This window comes from Triturus cristatus, chromosome 5_1 (genome assembly GCF_964204655.1).
Source record: "Triturus cristatus chromosome 5_1, aTriCri1.1, whole genome shotgun sequence".
Taxonomy (NCBI): Eukaryota; Metazoa; Chordata; class Amphibia; order Caudata; family Salamandridae; genus Triturus; species Triturus cristatus.
In genome coordinates, this window is record NC_140587.1 from 146,013,705 (window position 1) to 146,037,997 (window position 24,293).

A 24,293-nucleotide genomic window follows, 5' to 3' on the forward strand; every position below is an offset into this window, starting at 1 on the left:
CTATGTTTGTAAACCAGGGGGAGAGGTTTAATATTTTTCAAATTGGAGTGCAAAACATTGAGCAGAGTAGCCAGTGGGAGTTGAAAGCATCCAAGTCTAGGTCCAGGGAGAGGAAAAAACGACTTGTAAACACGACTGACCGTAATTGGCCTTCTGACAGGTTAAAATGCTCCAGATCGGAAAGCAGTACTTTAATCACAAGGCAATCTATGTCAGTCTTTGACGTGGTGACTCATATGTTTGTTTTTGGGATAGCTGGACTTTGGAAATCCAGAAAAAACTTCATGAAAATCACGGTTCTAAACCCATTGGATCAGCAGAAACTGGGGTCTCACGGGGCATGCAAGCTGTTTAGTCAGATTACAAGGGATGACTAAGGGCCTAATTATGACTAAGGCGGTCCAAGGTGGCTGTGTGGGCAAGCCGCACAGCAATCCGACCATCCTATTACAAGTTGGGCGGTCGGACCGCCATGGGGCGGTCCGACCGTGTTGCGGTGATTTTGAGTCCGCAGTATGCTCAGTGGTGCTGCTGTGGCACTGCCAAGCATATTACGAGTTTCCTCTCCACCACAGTTTTAATGACAGGAATGCCAAAGGACTGCCCACCAGACCATAAGATTACTCGAAATTTGGCAGGTGGACAGTGGTCGAGTTTGGCGCTCGTGGAGCGGGGCGCTAGCATGGCAGCACGCTCAAGGACTGCCAAACTCATAATCAGGCCCTTAGCGTCAGCATGACATCATTTTCTCTCCTAAAAACGTCCTGTTTCTTAATAACAGCGCTTAATTGTAATTAGTTTTCTCCTGGGGATTCTTCTCTGACACTTGGATAGAGGAGGGGGCAAGGCCAGGCTGGGCTGCCTCCCTGCCTTCTCCAATCGACAGGTGATCATGGCGCGGGGTCAGCGGAGGCTGAAATCATGTTCTTAACCAGAACAACAATCACAGCTCTCAAGTGCCTTGAGGCTGCCATGCTGCAGCACTGCTCCACTTCCCACGCACCTCCCTGCGCCCACAGTACAGGTTTACTGGGCTCTACGTTCTAGTGTCCATGTACTTAGAGGGAAGCACATATACTGTGAAAGATAACATACCAGGACACGTGTGCATTCTCACGTGGAAGTATGTGATCAAGGATGTGCAAGTGAAACACTATATGGCTGCATGAGCACTTTTAACTAACTACAAATTAAGAGGGATTTAGAAAGTTGTATCAGCAGGAAAAAGATTAATCCTAAAAAAAAGAATTAGAAATATGCAGAAATTGACAGAATAGAGGACATGATTACTGAAAAGTATGACTACAAAATGGGTCGTCAATACGCGTAGAAATAAAGAAGATAAGTTTAATAAGACATGGGGGTCTTATCCAGAACTTTAAAGTCAATCACATAATATCCCAGTGATAGGCCCCAGCGATGGTCATGTGTTTACGCTGTCTCACAGAGAGTCTACAATGGGTCATTCATTAGATTGGTGACCGGTCTCTTGCACCAGATTCCTTTAGCCAGGTTGCTACCTGCTTTCAGTCCTGAAGAAGACCCAGTTAAGCTCAAATATTGGGGTCGAAACATCAACACTTTTTAGTCCTATCCACTCATCAATTCTTGGGCGTCATACAGTCCTTAGGCTAGGACTATACATGTATATAGCATTTGTGCACTGTATTATTTGCTCCCTTTCATCACTTTCACTGCATCATCACCAGCAGCACCTTTATGTTTGTACGGTCTCTGAAATATTCTGTAATGTGGTCATAATATGATTCAAATATGAAGGTTGTCATTTGTCGCGCATTTATTGATAATCGGTATTAGGACGTGCATTCCTTGAAGCTCCCTATTGAGTGTTAATTGTTCTTTGAATGGTTCCAAGTGAAACATTGTATTCCTACACACTTCTGTATCTAGACCTTTTTTTTTTTTTTTTTTTTAAAGCTTTATTTAGATTTGCAAAATCAAACGGTACACAAATGTTAGCTGTGCATTCACCGATGACAAAGTATGGAGGTACATCAAAACATTTCCAGCTCCCTTGCAATATATGTAAGTTATGAGTGGCATCCAACATCAGAACCCCCTTGCTCATTCCCCCATCAGTACTTGCCCAACCTGAAACAGAGGAGACTGACAGCGCCCATTCATGCCCATGGTCCCTAGCCACCCCCTCCCTCCACGCATAGTCCGCTACCCAAGTGCATACCATGCCAACAACCCCCCCACAACAAACGCCCCATGGAACACACCATCCCAGTCCGACCTCGACGTCCCCAGCCTCCCAACGCCCATGTCACCTCGCCTACCCTACTCCCGTTGGAACTATACCGGAATGTGTGGGCGACGAGGGGGAGCCGGGGAGGCCTGCAATGTATGATTTATAAGGGCCCCAGATATCCCTAGGACGCGCTGCCGCAGGAAGGAGACTGGAGTAGAGTTCGCTATTCGTGCTGCAAAACGCCATGGCAGTGAGCCACGATTGGACCGCAGGGGCCCGTCTATCCCCCCAGCGCCTGGCGATTTCTCGTTTAGCCAGAAGTAGACCCACAGCGGCCAACCTACGAACGTTTTTAGGGAAATTTGCTGTGTAGCCCAACAACGCCACCTCCGGAGTGGGAACAAGTGTAAGCTATAACATGTCTTCCAAGACCTTGTAGACTTGTGTCCAGAATGTTTGCAGCCTCGGACAGGTCCAGGACAAGTGTGCGAAGTCTGCATGTGGTGCTGCGCACTTCCAACAGAGGTGAGGTCGTGCAGGGTCAATGGAATGGAGTCTGCCTGGGGTCAAGTACCAACGGCGGAGGAATTTATAGTGAAGGAGTTTGTGACGACTGTTCAGAGACACCGTAGCAGTAACCTTACAGCAGGCCGTCCACTGTTCATCCGTGATAGGCCTACCCAGGTCCGTCTCCCATTCCGCCCGCGCCCGGTCCTCCGCACAAGGGAGCAAAGCCGCACACGCCTTGTACAGCCTCGAGACTATATGGGCCCCCGTATCTCTGTCAATAATGATGGTAAGGGGTTCAAAGGAAGCAGGCTCAAGGGGGAAACCCTCAATTGCCGTCCTGGCCGCGCAATAGAGTCGGCGCAGAACGAATCTGTCCATGAATGTAGCCTCGCTAAAGCGCGCCTCTTCCGACGCCAAGAATATGTGCCCTTCCGGGTATAAATCTCCCATCTTGGTGAGGTTAAATTTACTCAACGTTTGCTGCACAAGCGCCTCGTCCGTGCCCGGCAGTAGTCCCGGGTTGCGAATAGGAAGCGAAGAGGAATATAGGCGAGGGTGAGCTAAATACCTCAAAAGTTTCTTCCAGGCCCAGCTAGTGGTGGACACTGTTTGGATATCTACTGGGTTTCTGGGGATACCCTTGGGCAAAACGGCAGCCAACTGACCTGGGAGCACAAAGTCTGCCTCAGGGCGCAAAAACGGGATCCGAGCGTCCGGATGGTACCAGGCATAAGCATGTGCACACTGCGCGACCAGATAGTATAGATACAGATCCGGTATGCCGAGGCCTCCCCTATCCTGTGGGAGTGTGAGAGTCTTCCAACGAATCCGGGGGTGCTTCCCGCCCCAGACCAGTCGGATCAGGAGGGACCTCAAGGTGGAAAAGAAAGACCGAGTGAGGGGAATAGGGATATTGTTAAAAAGATACAGAAATTTGGGGAGCACTATCATTTTTATGATGGCTATTCTGGCCGGCATGGAGAGCGGGAGGCGCAGCCAACCCTCCACCTGCGTCTCCAACCGCGCCACCGCGCGTCCATAGTTAAGGCGGATGATTTCGTCTGTGCTCAAATGGATCTGAATGCCTAAGTAGCGTACTGAGTCGGAGCACCACTCCAATAGGAACTCACACTGCCACGGGGAGGTGCCGCTAGTCAATGGGAATATGATAGATTTGTGCCAGTTTATGCCCAGTCCCGAGTGGCCACCAAAGCGCAGGATCTCACGAATCAGGGGGGCAAGATTGACCTGTGGTTCCCTTACATACAGGATAGTGTCGTCTGCGTAAAGGGAGGCCAGCAACGGGCCCGTCCTAAACTGGAGACCCCTGTGGAGGTGCCGTTCCTGGAAATGCCGTATCAGGGGGTCCATGGCTAAAATGAACAAGAGCGGGGAAAGCGGACAGCCCTGGCGCGTGCCACGCGTTAGGGAGAAAGGGCGGGATAACGTACCGTTGATACGCAGACGTGCCGTGGGGCGGCTATAGAGGAGACGAATCGTGGCCAGAAAATTCGCCGGCATGCCCATGCGTTCCATAACGGCAAGAAAGAATGGCCATTCTAAGGAATCAAACGCCTTCTCGGTGTCAAGTAGGATCGCAGCCGCAGGTGTGGCTGGGTTAATTCTGTGCAAAACCGTGAATAACGTCCGCAAATTCAGTGACGTCGAGCGACGTGGGACAAAGCCCGACTGCATGGGCGAGATAATGAACTCCATCAGTTGGGAGAGTCTGTTGGCCACTATTTTGGCTAAAATCTTATAGTCAGTGTTTAAGAGGGAAAGGGGTCTATACGACCCACACAGCGATGGGTCCTTGTTTGGCTTCGGGAGCAGGACCACGACCGCCTCTCGTAGAGTAGCCGGGAGCGAACCACGCCCCAACGCCTCCGCATAGACCTCTATGAGCCTAGGCGCCAACAGATCAGAGAAGGCCTTGTAAAAATCTCCGGAGAAGCCATCAAGACCCGGAGCAGAAGAGCTCCGGAGCACTTTAATCGCTCCCCGTACCTCCGCCACTGTTATGGGCTCCGCCATAAATTCCTGCATGCCCCTATCCAGAAACACAAGCGCGATCTCAGACAGGTAGGCGTCCCGAGCGGCAGTGGATTCACCCAATTTGGAGGTATACAACTCAGTATAATAGGCCAGGAATTCATCCCGAATCTCAGCGGGCTGTGCGCGGAGCGTACCATCTACTCCCCGCACTTCGGTTATCAGGGACTTACTATACGGCGGTCTCAAAACCTGTGCGAGCGTGCGCCCCGGCCGATCCCCCTCCCCATACCGCCGAGCCACATGATATTTCCTCAGATATAGGATCTCCTTATCCGCAGCCTCCCGAAAGTCTGACAGGAGGCTCAAGCGCTTAGCAAATATCTCGTCGGAGGGCGACCGTCGCGCCTCTTCATCAATTGCATCCAGCTGCGCCTCTAAGCGCGTGATTGTCGAGCGTAGTGCCCTCAGGACCCCAGCCTGTTTAGCAATGCAAACCCCTCTGATATAGGCCTTGAACCCCTCCCACAGGACAGCCCATGAGTCCACTGAGCCAGTGTTTAGCGTAAAATAGTCTTCTATTGCTTCAGTCACCTCATGGACAAAGAGATCATCCAGAAGCGCCTTGCTGGGAAAACGCCACTGCCGCTCAAACCCCTCCGGGCGAGGGAGCTCCAAGCCCAGTACCACCGGCGAATGGTCAGAATAGGTTCTAGGGAGGGTTCCTGATGTGCGATACCAGAGGGACAGGGCGGGGGATAGGAGCCAGTAGTCAATCCTGGTCCAGGTGTTGTGTTGCCCAGAGAAGTGTGTGTAGGCCGTGGTGCCTGGGTTGCGCTTGCGCCATACGTCAGTGAGGGAGAAACGAGTGCAAAGGTCCAGGAGCGCGCGTCTAGCTCTAGGCTTGGAGTCCGCGGCTCCGGAGGTGCTATCGAGCCCCACATTCAGTAGCAAGTTGAGGTCGCCGCCGAGCAGGATGGCAGCGGGTGCCAGGGAGGCCAACTGGGCAGCAAGCGCGTGGAAAAAATCTGGGGAATCCGTGTTAGGAGCATATACACATACCAGAGCGACCACATGTCCCATCAGCACTCCTTTCACAATGCAATAGCGCCCTTCCCTGTCCCCAAGGAATGTCTGGCAGTGGAACGGGATTCTTTTATGAACTAAGACCGCTGTGCCTCTAGCATAGTTGCTGAAGTTGGAAAAATAGCGATGGGCGCCCCAGGAAGCTGCAAAACCGGTATTCCCCGATGCGTGTAAGTGTGTCTCTTGAAGAAAGGCAATGTCGACCCTGTGCCGATTTAAGTAATGTAGTATTTGTTTGCATTTACGCTGATTATTTAGGCCACGGACATTCCAAGACATTAAGGAGAGATTGGCGGGAGTTACATTTAGACCTATCTGGGCCATCGATGCCAAACTGTACATAGTAGGAGCAGGAGCGATGCAACATCTCCGTGTACCAAAGAGAATAATTCACACAAAGCCATATCATGAAAAGCAAACTTAAACATCCCCCCCCCCCCACCCAGCCAAACCACGCAAACGTGAGGCAATCCCCAACCTGGAAGCAAGAAACAGAGCTTTAAATAATAATACCAAATGTACATCACAAAAAAAAGGCAGAGCTTCATAACCCAGAAGTATACCCAACGGTTTCAACCAAAGGGGGGTGACGACGTTCCGCAATCAACCCAGCGCTGAATAGCAAATATATATCAATTGTTCAAAATAGTCCTCCAATAACAAGAGTCAACGTTAGCTAAGTTAGAGCCTGGGCGCCGTCTCAGCCGACACCGGAGGTCGCAAACAGATCCTGGCTGTGCGCAGAGCCACTGCGAGGGGGGGAACGTCCATCCTCGTCACCCCCCGGCGGGCTCCGACGCGGCTTGTAGTTGCGACAGAATTCCTGCACCGCCGTGGGGGTATCAAAGAGCCTAGTGCGGCCCTCGACGTCGACCCGTAGCCGAGCCGGGTAGAGCATTCCATACTTGAGGCCCAGATTTCGCAGCGCAGCCTTTGCACCCGCATATTTCCGCCTGGCCTCCTGGACCATGGCAGTGAAATCGGGGTAGAAGGAAAGTCTCGAGCCTTGCCAAGTGATGTCACCCTTGTCTCTGGCTAGGCGCAGGGCAGTGTCACGGTCCCGAAAGTTCATGATCCGGGCAATGAGCGGGCGCGGTGGTAACCCCGGGTTAGGCCGCGGTCCCAAGGAGCGATGGGCCCTCTCAATCACAAAGCCCGGGGTGAAAGCCTCTCGCCCAAAAATGTCAGTAAGCAACTGTTCCACAAAGACGTCCAGTCTGCCCGTGGCCGTGGATTCCGGAACCCCGGTGATCCGCACATTGTTGCGCCGACTGCGCGATTCTAAATCTTCGTTCTTGATGGCCACTTCTTTCAAGATACGCTCAAGCCTGTCCACCCGCTTAGACTCCTGTACTGCTCTGTCCTCGAGGGTAGAGACCCGGGCCTCCGCCTCTCCCAGACGCTGGTCATGAGCCTGGATCTTAGCCCCCATGTTCTCCAACGTCTTGTCCAAGGCATCGAAGCGGCCATCCAAGGCCCTGAAGCCAGCACGCATTTCCTGAAGCCAGTCCGGGGACGGGGCATCGGTCAGAGGGCCGCCAGATGCCCCCTCGGCCGGGGCCGGCATGGCAGGGCGATCCTCCGCAGGCCGCTCCGGAAGTTTCTCGAATGGCAGTGTCTTCTGTTTAGGGTCTCTGCGACCCATGCCACCAACTGGCCGAGTGCCACCAGCCCGCAGGCTGCAGAGTAAGGGCGGCTCAGCTATGCCGTAGCAGTAGGCCGGCAGGATCGTTCAGCCTGTGGTCAAGCCGCCCAGGCCTCCCAGGTGTCGCAGTGCCCACCGACTGCCGCCGCCAACCCGACTACATCGCGCCACCGGTCCGGGACATCACCAGGTGTAGCAGGCAGGGTCCAGGATGGATTGGGGGGGAACCATAGCAAGGCAGACCTCGGCTTAGCACCAGTGGAGCCAGGTATGGCGAGGTAGGACAGCTCGACCAGGCCGCAGCACCCAGGTCGCGTCCAGGGAGGGCCCGAGGAGAGAGGCGGAGACAGCCCGAGCGCCAAACCAGCGCAGCGTCCAACCCGCCCCCCCACGCCGCCAGCGGGCCACCCCGCAGCCCCCCCGGTCTCCGGATCACGCGACCAGGGGCCCCGGGGAGTAGGACACGTGCAAGGAACCGCCCGGCGCGCCCGGCAAGATCCGGGTGTCCGGCGCCCCCCAGCCCACAGCGGCGCAGGGAGGACCGTAGACACCCGCCAGTCCGCTCCCCGGCGCTCAACGCCCCCCCCCACGCCCCGTCCCCGGGTACCTGACTCACGGGCAGCCTCCGGTCTCGCACTCCTGTTCGTGCAGCCTGCAGCCGTCCGCCATCTTGGGACCCAGGGCGATACCTCCTCAGCCGGTCCCGAGCGTCCCAATCATCGTCGCGGCGTGTTCCGGGGGCTCAGGATCTGCGGCGATGATGCCAGGAGTACCGCGCCCGCGGCAGGAGGGGAGGAAAGGAGCTTCAGCGCCGGGCTGGCAGCGGAGCTTCAGAGCCGCGCGGCCATCTTAGCTCGCGGCTCGGCCACGCCCCCCCTTCTGTATCTAGACCTTCATGTCACATACATGCTGCATTGGAGCCTGGTTTGTCTCTTGCTTGCACTATGAAAATGTTGAATAAAGAATAGACTCAAAAAGAATGAGTGTGTACACAGAATAAAGCTGGGGTCTGTATGGATGAAAAGATGGATGGATGGAGGGATGTATGGATGATTGAAAAGATGTGGGCTATAGGAGACAGTGGCATTCATTTTTAGGGGTGATGGCTTTTCATAATCAGTGTTTGACCAAGAGACAGGGATTGGAGGGCGGTGGGGTCAAGAGCAGGCGGCTTCCTATTCAGCAAACCCTGCAATTGGCAGCACAAGTTGTCGGCTTTTAAGTAAAACCTTTTCACAAATTGAGCACCGACTGTGCTCGACATTTAGGAAATTGATTAAAACCTAAAAGGGCGTCAAGTGTTACTGAGAACGTGGCTGCCCGGATCATTGACAAACGAATCAATCCGCTGTCCCTGTTGAGTGAAAAAGCAGCAGGAAACTTAGAATACTACCAGGCTGTTCCTGTGTTTGCAGCGTTTCCTAATTGAACCTTTTAATTTTCTTTAGAAATGATATAAACAGGAGCCCTGGACTACGAATTTGGTTGTGTACAAGCAGGTGATGTACCATCTGCGAGAGCATGAATTTCATATTGCACTGTGAGTTGGTGTTGGCTGATCTGAGAGCCCTGCTCAGGGAGAAGGCTGCCACTGGCTTACAATTTAATAAAGATATGTGTGTACAAATTATATCCCATTGCAAAATAATGACAATAAATGCAAATGCTTTATGCTCTCAACTCACGGGTAAAAAGTATGAAGAACAGAATAATATTGAATACTACGAGGAGAAAGGGAATAGAAATGTAGGAAAAGAACAAAAAAGACGCAGAAAGTGCAACATTGAGTCAAACAATTGCAGGATGAGAAATTGGATGACTTGGAATGTGATACGTGTGACTCCATAAGGCCAATGCCTGCTATGGCCTTAATATGTGCTGCAGGTGGAGCAGGACAGAGAAAAGAGTCAATGTGTTGATGGAGAGTTTCCTTACCAATATCCTCTGTACAGGGATCAAATAATGATGGTAAATCAAAAGCCTTTGTTCCAATCTGGTGGCTTTATCCTCTTAGTACTGACTACAAGGGGCCCACTGACCTTAATAAATAAGGAAGTATGTATTCTTTAATCATTCCTGGAGTCTATCGTTTTAAGCACAAACGTCTTCTTGCAAGCAATTAAGCCCTGATGAAGTTCCCCTTCGGATTGAAACATGTTGGCTGGGCTGGCATCTCCTTTTTAACGATGAGATGAAGAAATTGCAATAAAGATAACTTTTCTGCATTTGAAGATTGGATGTTGCATCATTTGGTGGTCCAATCCCTGAGCCGCCATTTTGAATGTCTCCTTCATGATACAATGGACCACTGTTTGTTATCATGGTACTGATCATTTCTTGCAGAGTGCTTTTCTCTTATTGTGTTCTACAGTGATGGTAAAGAGGTGTTAGGTGTGTGGAAATCTGTGCCTTGAAATAATCCATAAGTGGAAAAACGGGCGAGAGCGGCATTTGATGAGAAAAAGATGGTACAGCAGAAAAGCAGGAGCTCTTGAGGAAATAGTGTAGGAGAAAGTCACAGAGAGTAGAAACTGCTACCAGAAAGGCAGCAGGAAGAAAGACAAGCATTTGCAATGCAATAGGTCTCGCATTTACAAGAGTTTAAGTTATTGGTATTTACAATGCATTTGCTCAAACTCTTGTAAATGCGAGACCTGTTTCATTTCAAAGAACGAGCTGCTTGGAAAGTGAAAGACTGCATGGCGCACTGAATGTGCTGAATGTTGCACGAAAGCATGTCGTGCCTGCAGTAGGAGAAAATCATTAAAGAAAATAGTGCTTACAGACTATATAAGACATACCGTGTGACAACAGAAGTAAAAGGGCCGGTCTGCAAGGGCGGTTACAAATGAAGACAAGGTGGTACTAAGTAGGGGCTAAGAAGCCTATTAATGAATCAGAAGCCAGCATATACGAAGGATAATGACACAAGCCAGTGAAAAGTATGGGTAGGAGCGTGGGGGAGGGGGGGGGGTTCAAGTACGATACTCCAATACAGCATGCCTCGCAGAGCAGCGCATGCACTGCCCCGGCTCAACCCAAAAAAAGCAAGTGTCCTTTTGTAGGTGCATGCTTGCGTGTTGAAAAAATACACAGACTTAGAAAATGATGTGCAGCCACTTCATCACTTTTTTTTAACCGTGCTACACAGCAGCCACAATGGTGTGAAATATGGCTAAGAAACATTGGCTAAACCAATAGGTCTCATAGGCTACATCTATTTGCTTTGCTAATGCTTGTTTATATTTTGTGCTGAAGGTGAGAAAGAGTAGATATTTCTCGATACGTCATGTGATAACTAAGGAAATGAAGATGATGTAGCACTACGTACCAGGGTATATTTTTCTAATGTATACGTGTAAATATATGTCATATTTATGTTTTTTTGTTTAAATAATGTATTAACTGTTGATTGTTTACACTTCACAGCTTTGTCAGAGTCCTATTTAAAGGACGACACGCTTGTTGGCTGCTGTTAGTAACAAAAGAATAACGTGGTTGCTGCACAAAAGGAATACACTGTAAATGTATCAAGGGGAAAATGAATAAACCAAAAATAGTCTATTTTGTGATTTTTAATATTATTGTGTATCACATCAATATTTAAAACACTTGTGACAGAGGGGTGTGCTTCAGTCTGTAAGTCCCATCTGCACCGGTGCTGAAGGGTAGTCTAACGTAAGTATCGAGAGTACTGCTGACTGAGTGCGCTCTGAGGTGAGCGCGCGGTGTTTCGCTGAGAGCAGGCCAGGGCTTTAAGTGGGATGAAAAACAAGCATTGACATAGCCAATAGGTCTCGCCTTTGGGACCTTATAAGTGTTTAGCCATGCAACAGTTGCATAACTAAATACTTATAAGGTCCCAAAAGCGAGACCTATTGGCTATGCCAAGCGGCCGTGAAAGTGATCGCGATCAAACATCAGAGCGGCCGTGTGGCCGCGAAAGTGAAAGTAATCGCTGCAAGTGCGGCACGCGCGCCCACGCACATGCACTGTAGCTCTAGGCTGGCCTGGCAGCACTTTTTGGAGCCCTCTCAATAAGTCTCGCCAGACCAGCGCATGCGCTGGGTCAGGTGAGACCTAACTAGGGGGGCTCTGAAAGGGGCGTGGACAGTGTAATTAAGGGCGTGGCTTTAAAACACAAGCTAAAACTCTGTGCTTAGCATAGTGTGCCGCCCGACTTGTATTTTGATGTTTATGTCATTGCATTCAGAGATATGATACAAGTAACTTTACACCTATAAAAAGCCAGGACTATTGGCTTTGTCAATGGTTGTTAGTTGCATGAGAAAATAAGCAGCAACTATGCCTTGTATATAATATTGAAAAAGCTTCCACTTAAAGTCCTGGAGACACCACAACAATGTTGCTGCTCCTGAGTTTCAAAAAGAGCAGAGAAATCTTTAAAAGATTTCCCTTCCCCTACAACACTCACCTGGCATGACGTGAGTGAGAAGTGAGCCGTGTGAGCACGCGCACATGAAGTGCCTGCTGGTGCTGCAGTCCGGAAGAAACGGATCGCCAGGGCACAAAACAGAGCCCGATAGAGACCTATTTCCAGACCCCCCTTTAAAAAACTGCTGGTGCCCAACACCGGTGAGACCCGGCCCACTTAAAGCCCTTGAACAGGCTGAGGTAAACTTTTATTTGATACACTGTGATATACGCCCCAGTGGCTTTGCAGGTGCGGCGTGAGGTAAGTCCCGGTAGTTTTGCTGGTAAACCCTGAGGTAAGTCATAGAAGTTTTGCCTGGTAAACCCTGAGGTAAGCCCCAGTAGTTGTGCCTGGTAAACCCTGAGGTAAGTCCCTGTAGTTTTTCTGTGAGCACCGCGAGGTATGTCCCAGTACTTTTGCAGCAGCGGTGCCCTAGTGGGCCGCCCTCGGAAGGCCGGCAGACGAGACTCTGCTCCCCGCGGCTTAGGTGCATCCGGGAGGGAAGGCACTATCTCGGCTCCTTCACAGTCACCTTCACCATGTGTCGCTATCAAGGACACAAGGTGATAGTGAGTATTTCCAGCCCTCCGAGAGCGGGGGCCAAGTGCTCTGGCACTACTTCATCTGGGAGCCAACTTTACTCTTCACAGGAGTCTCCCGCAATCCACTCCACTATTGCCACTCTTTTTGGATCTGGGTTGCTTTCGAATCGAGGATTTCGCTCGCTTTAGACCAATATCGTTTTGGTGGCGTCTTTGGGTTACTCCTGAGCTTTCCCAATATGCGAAATCCCTTATGGATTTCAGGGGGGTTGGCTGTACTGGGAAGATTAAATGGTTACAGGATGTAAAAAACTCCCTGTGTGGGATGGGGATGAGTGGCCTGTGGACGCACCCCGATGAAAATCCATTTCCGTCCAAAAAGGAACTCAAGGCCGCCTATTGGGATATGGTCAAGAACAAGTCTTTTTTCTCTTCCACTAGGTCTACCTTATCCTTGGACTATTTGATGCTCAAACAGGATTTTGTATTTGAAGCATACTGGGACATCATTTCTAGACCGGTGGATAGAAAACTTTACCACCAGTTTAGGGTTGGTTCTCTCCCAATCAACGCCTTTACTTCCAATTGGCGGTCGAATGGGTCTGACCATTGTCCCTTCTGTCCAGCTTCGTTGGAATCCATATCCGATTTCTTGTTGGCGTGCCCGGCTTACAAATTCCCCAGGCTCAAATGGCTCAAACCAATTTGTATGAACAGGGGTACTAGATCGGCCATGGTGGCATTAAGGATTTTGCGGACATCTATTGATGCTCCTATAGTTGTAGCTGTGACAACATTCCTGAGATGGGCATGGCTTTTTCGCTGCAAAAAACTAGGAGAAAAGCAGGCCTAGCTGTAGCCACAACAATGTGATATAACTTCAGTACGTTTTTTTTTAAATTAATTAATTTTTAGCTACATGATTAATTGGTTTTACATTGTATTTTTGTACTTACATGGTTTTATAGTGGTTACTATTTGTTATTTGGTTTTGATTATTCATATGGCACTGTGTTTTTACTCAAAAAGTTTCTTTTTAGCTTTTTTGTATGAATTGTCTTTCATGATTTTAATCGAAATAAAGACCTAATGAAATGAAATGAAATGTAATTCCTGATTACATATGTATTATCTCCCAATGTGATATTCAGACATGGTGTTGTTTTGTATGGTCTCACGAGCATTGTTAATAAAACAAGATTACAAAAAAAAAAATCCAGGAGTGGGTGATATAGTAATACCAAACATGGATCGCAGATTAGGATTAATTCTTACTGCGCGCGAGGGTCTTGGTTCAGACCCTCGCGCGCAGGTATTGCTGCAACTGTTTCATTGTTAAAGCAGCGTTATTGGTGGCCAGGTCTCACTAAACAGGCCAAGAGTTATGTCCTCAAATGCGACATCTGTCAGCGGATGAAAGGTTCCACCGTAGCACATCCACCACATCCACCATTACTGATATCAGACAGACCTCTAGCATGTGTCTATTTGGGCCACTGCGGCCCCTTACAATCTGACGGGCTGACAAGTACATCTTGGGGGCAGTGGATTCATGCTCTAGATTCTTGTGGGTTTGGCCTCAGCGCTCGGCTGATGCCCAAACTGGTATAAAGGATTTGCGAGTCTTCATAGGGACATACACAATTGGCACATTACATTCCGACCATAGCCCTGCGTTTAGCTCACGGGCTTAGAAAGAAGCCACGGGAAGTTTGGGGGTGGCCTTGCGGTACTCCGCCCCATATCATCCCAAGGGAAATTCAATTGTGGAGAGCAAGAATCGGGACTTAAAGCAATCCTTAACAGCTAGGGTATTAGGGTCGGGTGGCAGCTGGGTCAATCACCTATATGGGGCCCAGAGGGCACTAAACAACATGCCAAGAAGTGCCCTGGGGACCGTACTCCATATGAAGTCCTGTTTGGGATGAGGATGAGGGTACCTGACCTCGACTGTGGCAACAAAGTGGTGGATGAAAAAACATTTGACATCAATGATCGTTTGGCTGTTTTACAGGAACTCAATCAATTCTGGGAATTACAAAGCAACGTCCAAATAAAATGCACTGCCACTGGAGAAGTGAAAGCTGTTCCGGCAAGACCTGCCTGGATCCCGAAGATTGGGGACCTGGTCAGAGAAAAGATAGTAGGCAAAAAAGAATTTGGGACATTTAACAGAGCGCCTGTACCTGACCTGGCTGTCGAAGGAACAAGAACAGTACTTCTTCTGCCTTTCGCCTCTTGCCGGCTGCAAAAACAAGAGATTTGTCTCAATTGATATAATCAAACCACACTATGTGGCCGATATTCAACAGTAGGGTGCGTGGGATCCTGGGTAGCAACAGATCTCCTCTCGCTTCCATTCAGGAAGTTTGGATGGAAAGATTAATTATGTTTGAAGATTCCACTCCACGAAGTGGAGGAGTTACCAACAATGGAATGCAACTTGTACCTGTTGAAATTGAACAACATCAAACTACAAATGAAATACAGTTCTCAATTTGGCCAAACACCAACGTCTACGTGAATATGTCTCGAACGGAGGCCTCAAACTGTGAAAGTGCTTTAAGTAGTCCCTTAGTTTGCAAAGACATTTCACTTCTCGGAGCCTGTAATGTTTTGGTTGCTTCCTTGTCCTGTCACTTGAAGGGTTCCCGAGCTGCCGTGATTCATCCAGTGTTCCAGTTGCTCTCGAATGGGAGCTATTTGATGCTGAATGATCAAGGCTGTTGTGAGATGGTACCAGACATCGCATATCTAGTCACAGTAAGTTCCTGGGTTACTTGTTGTATGCAAGTATTGTTTCCACCGACCCACACAGTTAGGGAGGCAACTCTATGGCCTTCATTGAATATTTCCTTTTTATGGTTTGATTCTCTGCGCACACTGAAAGCCATGCTTTTTCAGAAGGATGTGGACTTAACCTCAGCCCGAGAGACTTTTTCTCTCCAGTATGCAAGGTCTTCATCTAAGATACAGGCACTAGTCCGCACAAACGTCCCGCTGCATTTCGGGTAAATGGTTCATTGTATCTTCAACTTGTCTGATACGAGAGGGATCGTGCACCTATTTAAACGTATGGGTTCTGGAGTTTTAAGCAACTTTCAGACAAACTTCGGAGTTATAGAAGCATTCATACACTCTGTACTGGGAAGCGTTTATGGAGGCCTTTCGCTGGTCCTACTACCTGTAGTGGGTATCCTGGTTTTAATTTCCTGCTATGCAATGGATGGCCCCGTTCTTCGAGAGAGAAAAAGCACTGCTGGTGCGACGTTGTTGTGAGCGCACGGTACTCTATCAGGGCACACCTCGGCTTTGGGAGCTAAGCGAGCATTGGTTCCTATCGTTTAGACCAGAATGGGTTGACTGCATCTTGCCTGTGTTCCGCTGCCTATTCTGCGGATACGAATGCGTGTTGGATATATGACTGACCCTTCCATCGGTTGTGCCACCGGACACAGACCGGACACAGACGTACTACTGGACCCCTTAAAGGTCCATGTGTATCAGTGTCCTCAGCGTATTCCCATGTTGATGATGGCATTCTTAAAGCCTCCTTAGGATGCTTCAGTTCCTGTCGGAACGGACAATGGCTCTACAACAGGCTCATAAGTGTTTCCTCAGCAGCTGCTGTGGGAACTGAAGAAAATCACCTTTGCTCCATTGACCTGATACAAGAGGTGTTACAGGGCCCGTCGTCTGTGAATGCGAGTGACAGTGATGTTGCGTCTCCCACACAGGACACATAAACATTTGGCTTTCCGTGTGATGGGATCAATTCAGCCCTTTTTCCAAAACAAGTCAAACTGGACTGCACCATGGCTTTCGATGTGCTCAGTTTGTCGAAAATATATTGATTCTGCAGTGGACTTGAAGAGCTTTTGAATTTTAATAGCATTCTTTTTTACATATACTAGGTTTTTAGACACTGGTTTTTATGCTTTTTATCAGGCATACTTTTAACATTAGTTGACCTTATCGACCTTTGGATGAGGAGTGGGTGTTATATACCCCAAACTAGGGCTAAGCAGCATTCGACCTTACACCTACAATTCTCCTAGCTTGCTCTGCATAACGGTTCTAGCACTGACCTTTTCCCCAGTTATGTGCTGAATAAATGTCCATCGGTTTCCTTGAAACTAGCCTCATTTATTATGCATGAGGATTCTTAGCAAAGTCCCCTGCACATGACGTACATGATAGGATTAACATACTCTGTATAAAAGTAATGGTCATCTTCATCCTAGGGTGATGGAACTACTTTGCATAATTGCAGGTATTGATTTAGGCTCATTTACCTCATCGTACTCACAACATGTCGATTATGGTAGGAACCCCGAGGCTATCTTTACGGTTTAAAAGTACTATACCTTTACTAGATAGACAGAGGAGACGCTTGCACGCTGACACTTAGTTACCTGCACGCAGAAGCTCCAACGCACAGTGGTCTGACATCCCTTGCGGGGTGTCCAACTCAAGACTAAGATGGGGTCCTTCATTCTCTCCCATCGGGTAATGGGGTTGGCTCTTTCTTAGCGGATTCTTGGCTTCACACCCACATACGTGCGAGGTACAGTTGGCACACTTAGGTAGGGTTTGTATCATAGGTGTATGCTTGATTACTGTTATGTTTATATGCCTGAAAATATTCACTGTTTTAGCGCCATGGCAAAATTCGACCTTTTATTTACTCTGTTGGTGCTTGTATCTTTTACATTTGCTTCTGTCTAGTGATTGTCGCAGCAAAAATGTTTTATACTAGAATGACGCTGGTTCAATAAATGCTTATTGAAAACGTCCCCAATGTTTATTCTGTGTATCTCTCTGTGACTAAGTGAGAACGATTGACTGAGTGAAAAGTACTGTACTATTTCCAAGATCCCTGAAGGCTCAAGGGTTGTCATGCTCGCTAGCTGACAGAAACTATCCGCTCCTTGGTAAGGTTAGGGGGCTTATGGTTGCACTGTGAACTAGCTGGTCTATAGGCTGACTTATCCTTTGGGGGTGTCCGAAATCAGTCTAGACACCAATCCCTTAGTTTATGTTACCTACAAATGTGCAGATCCTATGTATTTATAGGAACTACACGACAATCTATCACATCTGATAAAATCGCCTCAATCAACTATTTTTTTATTTTGTTTTCCTTCACCATGCACTGCTAATACCATGCTATTTCTTGGTAAGCTGTCTAACTCTAAGCGGAATGGTCCAATTTCTTATCTACCCCACTAGACAGGCATGCAGGAGTCGTTGATCCTAAAGACTTGTCCCCAGAAGACATCTGACCGGTGTCTGACCTGAAATCTCTTGCAACGGTCAATAGGAGTCGAATCACAGAAATGTTTACGCTGTCACTTTTCACGCTTTTGTCCCGAAGCAATGGAAAGCAGGGGTTGTTACTCTATTAGTAAGAAATCAAAATCTCAACAGTGGTGTAATTGAACATGATTGCCCTATGACACTGTTCCAAGCACATGGAAAGCTCTTGGACAGGTGAGTTGTGGAACAATAGTCTATTTTGAGGGGGAGGATGTCTTTCAACAACTGGCAGAATCACCTCTGATTTGCTTGGTTGAAGGACTCTAGAATATCATAGACAAGGGAATTTAGCTGGCCTAATCCTGCTGGATATGGTGGACAACGCTACCTTGATCCAGAGACTCAAGTCGATAGGACAGTCTGGGTTGGTTGCCAACTGGTTTACTTCTTTTCTGTCGAACTGCTCAGAGATCATGCATTCCTGCATTCTTTCTGGTCCAACCACTTGCAGACCCCACTCCCTTCAACAAATGCCATGGCTGCTGTGCAATTATGGATGCAACTCGTAGTTAGGGTGGGAAAAATAGCACCTGAATCCCAACATAACCTAAGCATTTGGTTAGTCAACATTCAAGCTATGATAAGTCAAACTACCAAAAATGTAACAGTAACAAAAAAGAGCTACTCTTAATTGGCAATAATCCAGGATGTTGACACAACTGAATCTGGGCAATTTCAGTTGGGCCGCGGCCCATCGCAGATGTCAAAGTGGAATTGCTGGGGTCTGTTAGATGGCTCTATATCTCCTTCAATGATCATATTATCTCTTCTTTCAGTTTTTATATCTTATACCCACCTAGGAAAGTTTAATCGTTCTTTCGCGAGCCCAATCTGCCAACTGCACTATTTATCGTAACTTTACTGATCAAAATGTTATCGCTGTGAAATATCAGCCATGGGTTTATTGTTCTGGTTTTATGAAAGCACACACGCTTTTGAAAAGTTGAAAAACAAAGGAGTGCTCCAAAGTCTCCATCCTTTAGTGTACAAATAACCTTGGTGAGAAAGTGCCATTTTCTGCTGAGTTTTATTGCTGGTTTTTGAACTCTTCATACTGGGGCACTACTGTCTGGGTCCCATGAATGTGTTCTGCCCCATAAAGCATGGTAAAAGTGGCTAAATCTTAATTAGCATATTTAATTTCCCAGTATGGCCATAGTATATGGTGCAGTAAATATACCAGTGGCATGGACAGTTAAATTATACTTATGGACTATAGCTCATGTTGTGCCATATATTAGGCTAACAAAGAAATATGGCTTCACGGCCTACCTGTGCTGCCCTGCATCTTTCAAATCTGAAGGTGAACCTGTCAAAATATCCCCCGACAGAAAAGTACCCCACCTTTAAACATTAAATAAGCCACCCCTAAGTAAGCCTTGTAGCCCACAAGGTACAGTGCCTATTATTTAAAAGTAGTATGTGCCAGAATGTAACATTGGCATGTACCTAAGTGACTAGCCTCCAAAATCTATTTTCACTATAAAGGGATGCAGCTGTCTTAGGAGAAAAACTAAAGCTCAGAACGAAATCATAACTCTGATAACACTAATTTGAGATAAGCTACTAGCACAATTGAAAATTAATTTTTATTGTTTAATAAAAATCCAATCCAGTGGTGATGTCAGATTTGTAGTGATTATTTAGGAAAAGTGACTTTAAAAAAAAAAAAGTGAGACTGTGTGTTTTTAAACTTCCAGTGCGCTAATTAGTATTAGCCTACTAGCAGATGGCCCTGCCAGTGTTTCTCCTTAATGAGGCATAAGAACTGTTCCAAGAGCAGAAAAAATGGCTCAGACCTTATGTCAGGAATACCTGAGTGTGCGCTATGTAACGCAAATCAGCTAAAAAAGGAAAACTAGGGAGGGATAAGGAACTTGATTAAGTTCAAAGGAACCAGGGTGGGATCTGCCCATTCATGGCTATATGTAAATGGAACCCTAGGGTATTGAAGATTCTTGTCCCCTGGACTCTTTCTTGGCACAGAACCAGTTTGGTGTCACTCAGGTGGAGGGGACTGCTCATTTCCCTAAGCATACCCCTGGCTGTCACACATCCCCCCCTCTTGGGACAAAAAATATTGTCATATTGGATTTGCCTTAGTTGGGATAGTTTGCATAAGGTGGTCGTTCTCAACCTTTTTACTTCTGGGGACCCTCACTTACTCATTACTGAAACCCCGGGACCCCCACTGATTCATTATTGGAATCCAGGGACCCCCCACTGAGTCACTACTATAAGCTGGGGACCCCGGCCTAAGCATTGTTGCTTTGAACCGCAAAACAATACACAAAAAAGGCAAAAAAAAAGCATTAATCCAACAAAAATAACAAATTATGACACCTTTTATTTAATTTGCAAACATGTATCAATTAAAAAAACGAATTATAATTTTAATAGAAAGATTGGAGCTTTCCTAAATTCCATTGAGGCCACTCATTGTCCATACTATATTCTGTTTAATGCGCCTGCACTGCTCCCACAAATCAATCTGGGGATACTAATTTAATTTTTAGCCTCCAACAGTACATTTTAATTTTGTCAGTTGTACATTTGGCTTCTTTATTTATATACACTTTATGAATCTGTTAAACCCCCCAATGAGGCTTTTCAGACTCCCAGGTGTTCCTGGACCACAGGTCGGGAACCGCTGCAGTAAGGCAAACAGGATATGTTGTAAAAGTGTGTAGGTTTTCCCTTGGTAACTTTTTCCTCATTTGGCTAGACAGTGACCAGGAGTCACCCCCACCAACTGGTTAGTAAATCCTACAAATGTGGCACCTTTCCACAGCTCATCAGAACACATCTGGACCTGAGGAAGAACAGAAGAGGACGGGGCCTGCTATTTGTAACTTGTGGGAAGACCTGAAGGGCTGGCCCTGCTCCTACTTGTAGCCAAGACTGAGAAGTGGACCCCAAAGGTCATTTGGCTGACCTCCAGTGTGGCTACATGAACACAAGAAACTGCAAGAGGCCTTTTTCCTGAAGTACCTAGCTGACCTGTAGTAACTGGACCTGGGATGGTGGTCTCTGCTGGAGTGAGTCCTGGCCCTGAGAGCCCCGAGGTCCTGGGCAACTTAAAAGTGGCCATGAGAAGCTGCTCCAGAAATTCTGAAAATATTTTGACTTCCAAGACTTTGCAGTTTCAGCAGAACCTCAGGACGTTTTCATATCTCCAGTTACTCTTATTGGATTTTTGTACTTTTGCTTACTAAAATGCTCTCTATTTTAAGACATTAGCTGTGGAATTCTGATTGCATTGTGTTTTGACTTTTTAGCTGTTTTGTTACTAGGAAATACTTAACAAATGTTCCTAAGCTAAGCCTGTCTGATTTGTGCCAAAGCTACACCAAAGGTTTTAGCCCAGGGTAAAATATTGAAAATGGGTTTATCCTACCAAGTTTGTGGTCTTATTCCATGTGGTGGACTCCCACCCACCCCAATTATTAACCCACTTTCTTACAACCATGCTTTGCATGGGTTTGGGATGACTATTTAATCCCTGACACAGATAGAAAGTTTTATTAATGAATAATCAAATTAAATTTTTGTCACCCACATTCGGGACCCGTCTATTATTAATTATCAGGTGAAGTGAATTACTGAATTAAAGAGGCGGCTCTGAACCCCAGTGTGTAGTATACAATGACGTAGGAGTGAAAGCACTCAAAATGTCTGTTTGATGGAATGGAATAATAGTGCTACATTAGTGTCTATGTGTGTTCATGTGCATATGTACGAATGTGTAAAGTGTGTATGTATGTGTCTGCGTGTGTACCTGGGTCTATGCAAACGTTGTACTCGTTTGTGTGCATGTGTGAGTCTGAATGTGCATATCTGCATGTGTGTATCTGTGTTTGTGTGCATATCTGTGTGCCATACCATGTGTGTGACTGTGTGTGCATGTCTGTGTACAAAATATATGCCTGTGTGTTAGTGCATGTGTTTGTGTTCATGTGTGTGTGTGCCAGTGTTTCTGAGTGTGCCCAAAATGTGTCTTTGTGCATGTCTGCGTGTGTTGTTATGAGTGTGTCTACAAGTGTGTGTCTGCATCTGTTTGTGTGTGCATATTTGTGTGTGGGTGAATCTGTATGTGTGCCTGTCTGTTGTGTTGTGACTGCATATGTGAGTGTGCATGCTATGGTGTATGTCTGTGCATCTGTGTGTATTTGTGCATGTCGGCATGTGTGTCTGTGCGTTTATACATTTGAGTGTATGTGCAGATGTCTGTGCGAGTGTTCATGTGTGCCTGTCTGTATGTGTACATGTGTGCGTGTGCATGCATGCACATGTGTGTGCCTGTCTGTATGTGTATTTCACTATATGACTGCCTATGCATACCTTTGTGTTTCAGTTTCTCTGTTTGAGTGTCTGAGAGCATCTGTCTATATGTGTGAGACTATATGTGTGAGAATGTCTGTGTCTGCGTTTCTGTGGCTTGGAGTGTGTGTGTGTGGGCATGTATAACCCACGCTGTCGAGACCGGCGTGGTCCTCATAGTGTGGGTTAACCTTGTCAGAACTAGACAAACACTATCTTTGTGAGGACAGGTGCGTCATGGGACTGGTCCCCGTAGTGTGTTTAGGTACTTTCGGGCGAGTGTATTGAAAAACTAAAAGTGCAGTTATATTTGCCTCGATCCCCTTCATAATCTACCGTACTATCAAAGCGCGCGTGGAGTTCCAATAGTAAATACACACTTCATTACGGTCAATGGCCGGTCCTCATAATAATAATAGGTATGTTATGTGGTGTGTGCGTGTGCCTACACCCACGCCACTATTCACACTGAGCTGGACTCCTTTGTTGCTGCAGCTGCTGGCTCCAAAGGCCCCGATAATCTCCCCGGGGCTGTGATGCTGCCAGCCCGCCATCCATCTGACCTATTTGAGTCCCACTGGATTTTATGAACAACAATAAACAGTAATCCGCAGCTCCTGGAGAGCGCCTGCTCTCACTGCTTTGAGGCTGAAAGAAGGCAGACTGTGAATAAAAAGGCAGGCACCATGGATACATCAGCAGTCAAATGCAAGATAAAAAGGCAGCAGCTCGCCAAGCATTCCTTATAGGCAACGGGTGTCATAAAATAACCTTCAGCAACAGTTCAGATGAGGGGGGGGGAATTCAAGCAGAAACACAATGTCCCTAAAAGCAGAGGAAAATGAAGGTTTAGTCAGGCTAGAAAGAATACTTATGCTTGAGAGTTAAAGCTTTATGCAGAGGACAAATTAGGAATGGGATCCTAGGAGAGTGGAAAGGGACATCTGCCATTGAAAATGTAGGCAGAAGGTCTGAAGAATACTAGCTGAGCCATGTACTCTTAAACATACACATTTCACAACGAAGAGCAAGCAAGGCCCTCCAGTTCCCAGAAGGGAGGAACCAATCAAAATCTGGTGTATGGTGATAAGATGTCTTTGCTCTCTTTCCAGCCATCACACAGAGGAAGCTCATCGCTACATGGCCTCCAGAAGAGATTGCGTGCTGGCTGGTACAACACGGTCAGGTCACAGTGATAACAGTGAAACTAACAACAACATATTGATGAAAACTAAAACAATTAGCCTACTCAAACTGCGGACCAGCTCAGGGGCGCCGTGAACCCCGCCCCCCCCCCCCCTTTAGCAGCTACAGCAGGAGTGGTATTATTTAGGGGACTAGTCTGTCTGCAACTCGGAAGGCAAAAGTTCACAATTAACTCGTTAAGGAAGAAAGAAATGCGTTAGTAGAAAAAGGAAAGGAGAATGAAGGATTGAAAGGAAGGAAAGTTGAGAGGAACAAAGGGTGAAAGAAAGGAAGAGTGACAGGGTGGATATGTGGTAGATGGATAAGTGAGTTGATGGATAAGGGAGTTGATGGATAAGGGGGTTGATGGATCGGTGTATGGAGAGGTTGGTGGACTAGTGAAAGAATGGCAGAGTAAATGGAGATCTAATTTGATAGATGGCAATAAGGAAGAATTGATGGATGAAAGCCTTTATTGATGGATGTGTAAGTCAAAGGATGAATGTATGGGTGAATTTATATATGAATGGATGTATGCACAGGTGGATGTGTGAATGGATACAATGGTAAACAATTGAATGATGAATGAATGAATGTCTGAATGTAAATGTGAAATGGTGGATATCAGAAGGGTGAAGGGTACGACCTGAATATCCACCCAGAGGACCCTCTCTGTAGCACTGGCCAGACCGGGATTGAGGATTTAGGGGCACTGAATCTTAATCTTATGAACACTACTCCGACCTACCAAGCAAGTCACCTTTTAGATCCGGTCTTCTCTAATATTACAAATCTTTTCTCCTTCCCTCCGGTGCCGCTTTTGTAGTCGGATCCCTTTGCAGTTCCTTTCTCTGTGCTGATCCATCCAGATCCATCTGGAGAGTGAAACAGATCTCAGATTAAGGCGAGGGCTTGGTCAAGGCTGGACATCAGGGATCTCAGCAGCCACCTGAGGAACTCAATTCCCATCCCATTGTAAAAGGTCAAGTTCGATCAGTCTAGGATTGATGGCTGGCTACGAGGCTCTCTAGACCGTCTCCTGCC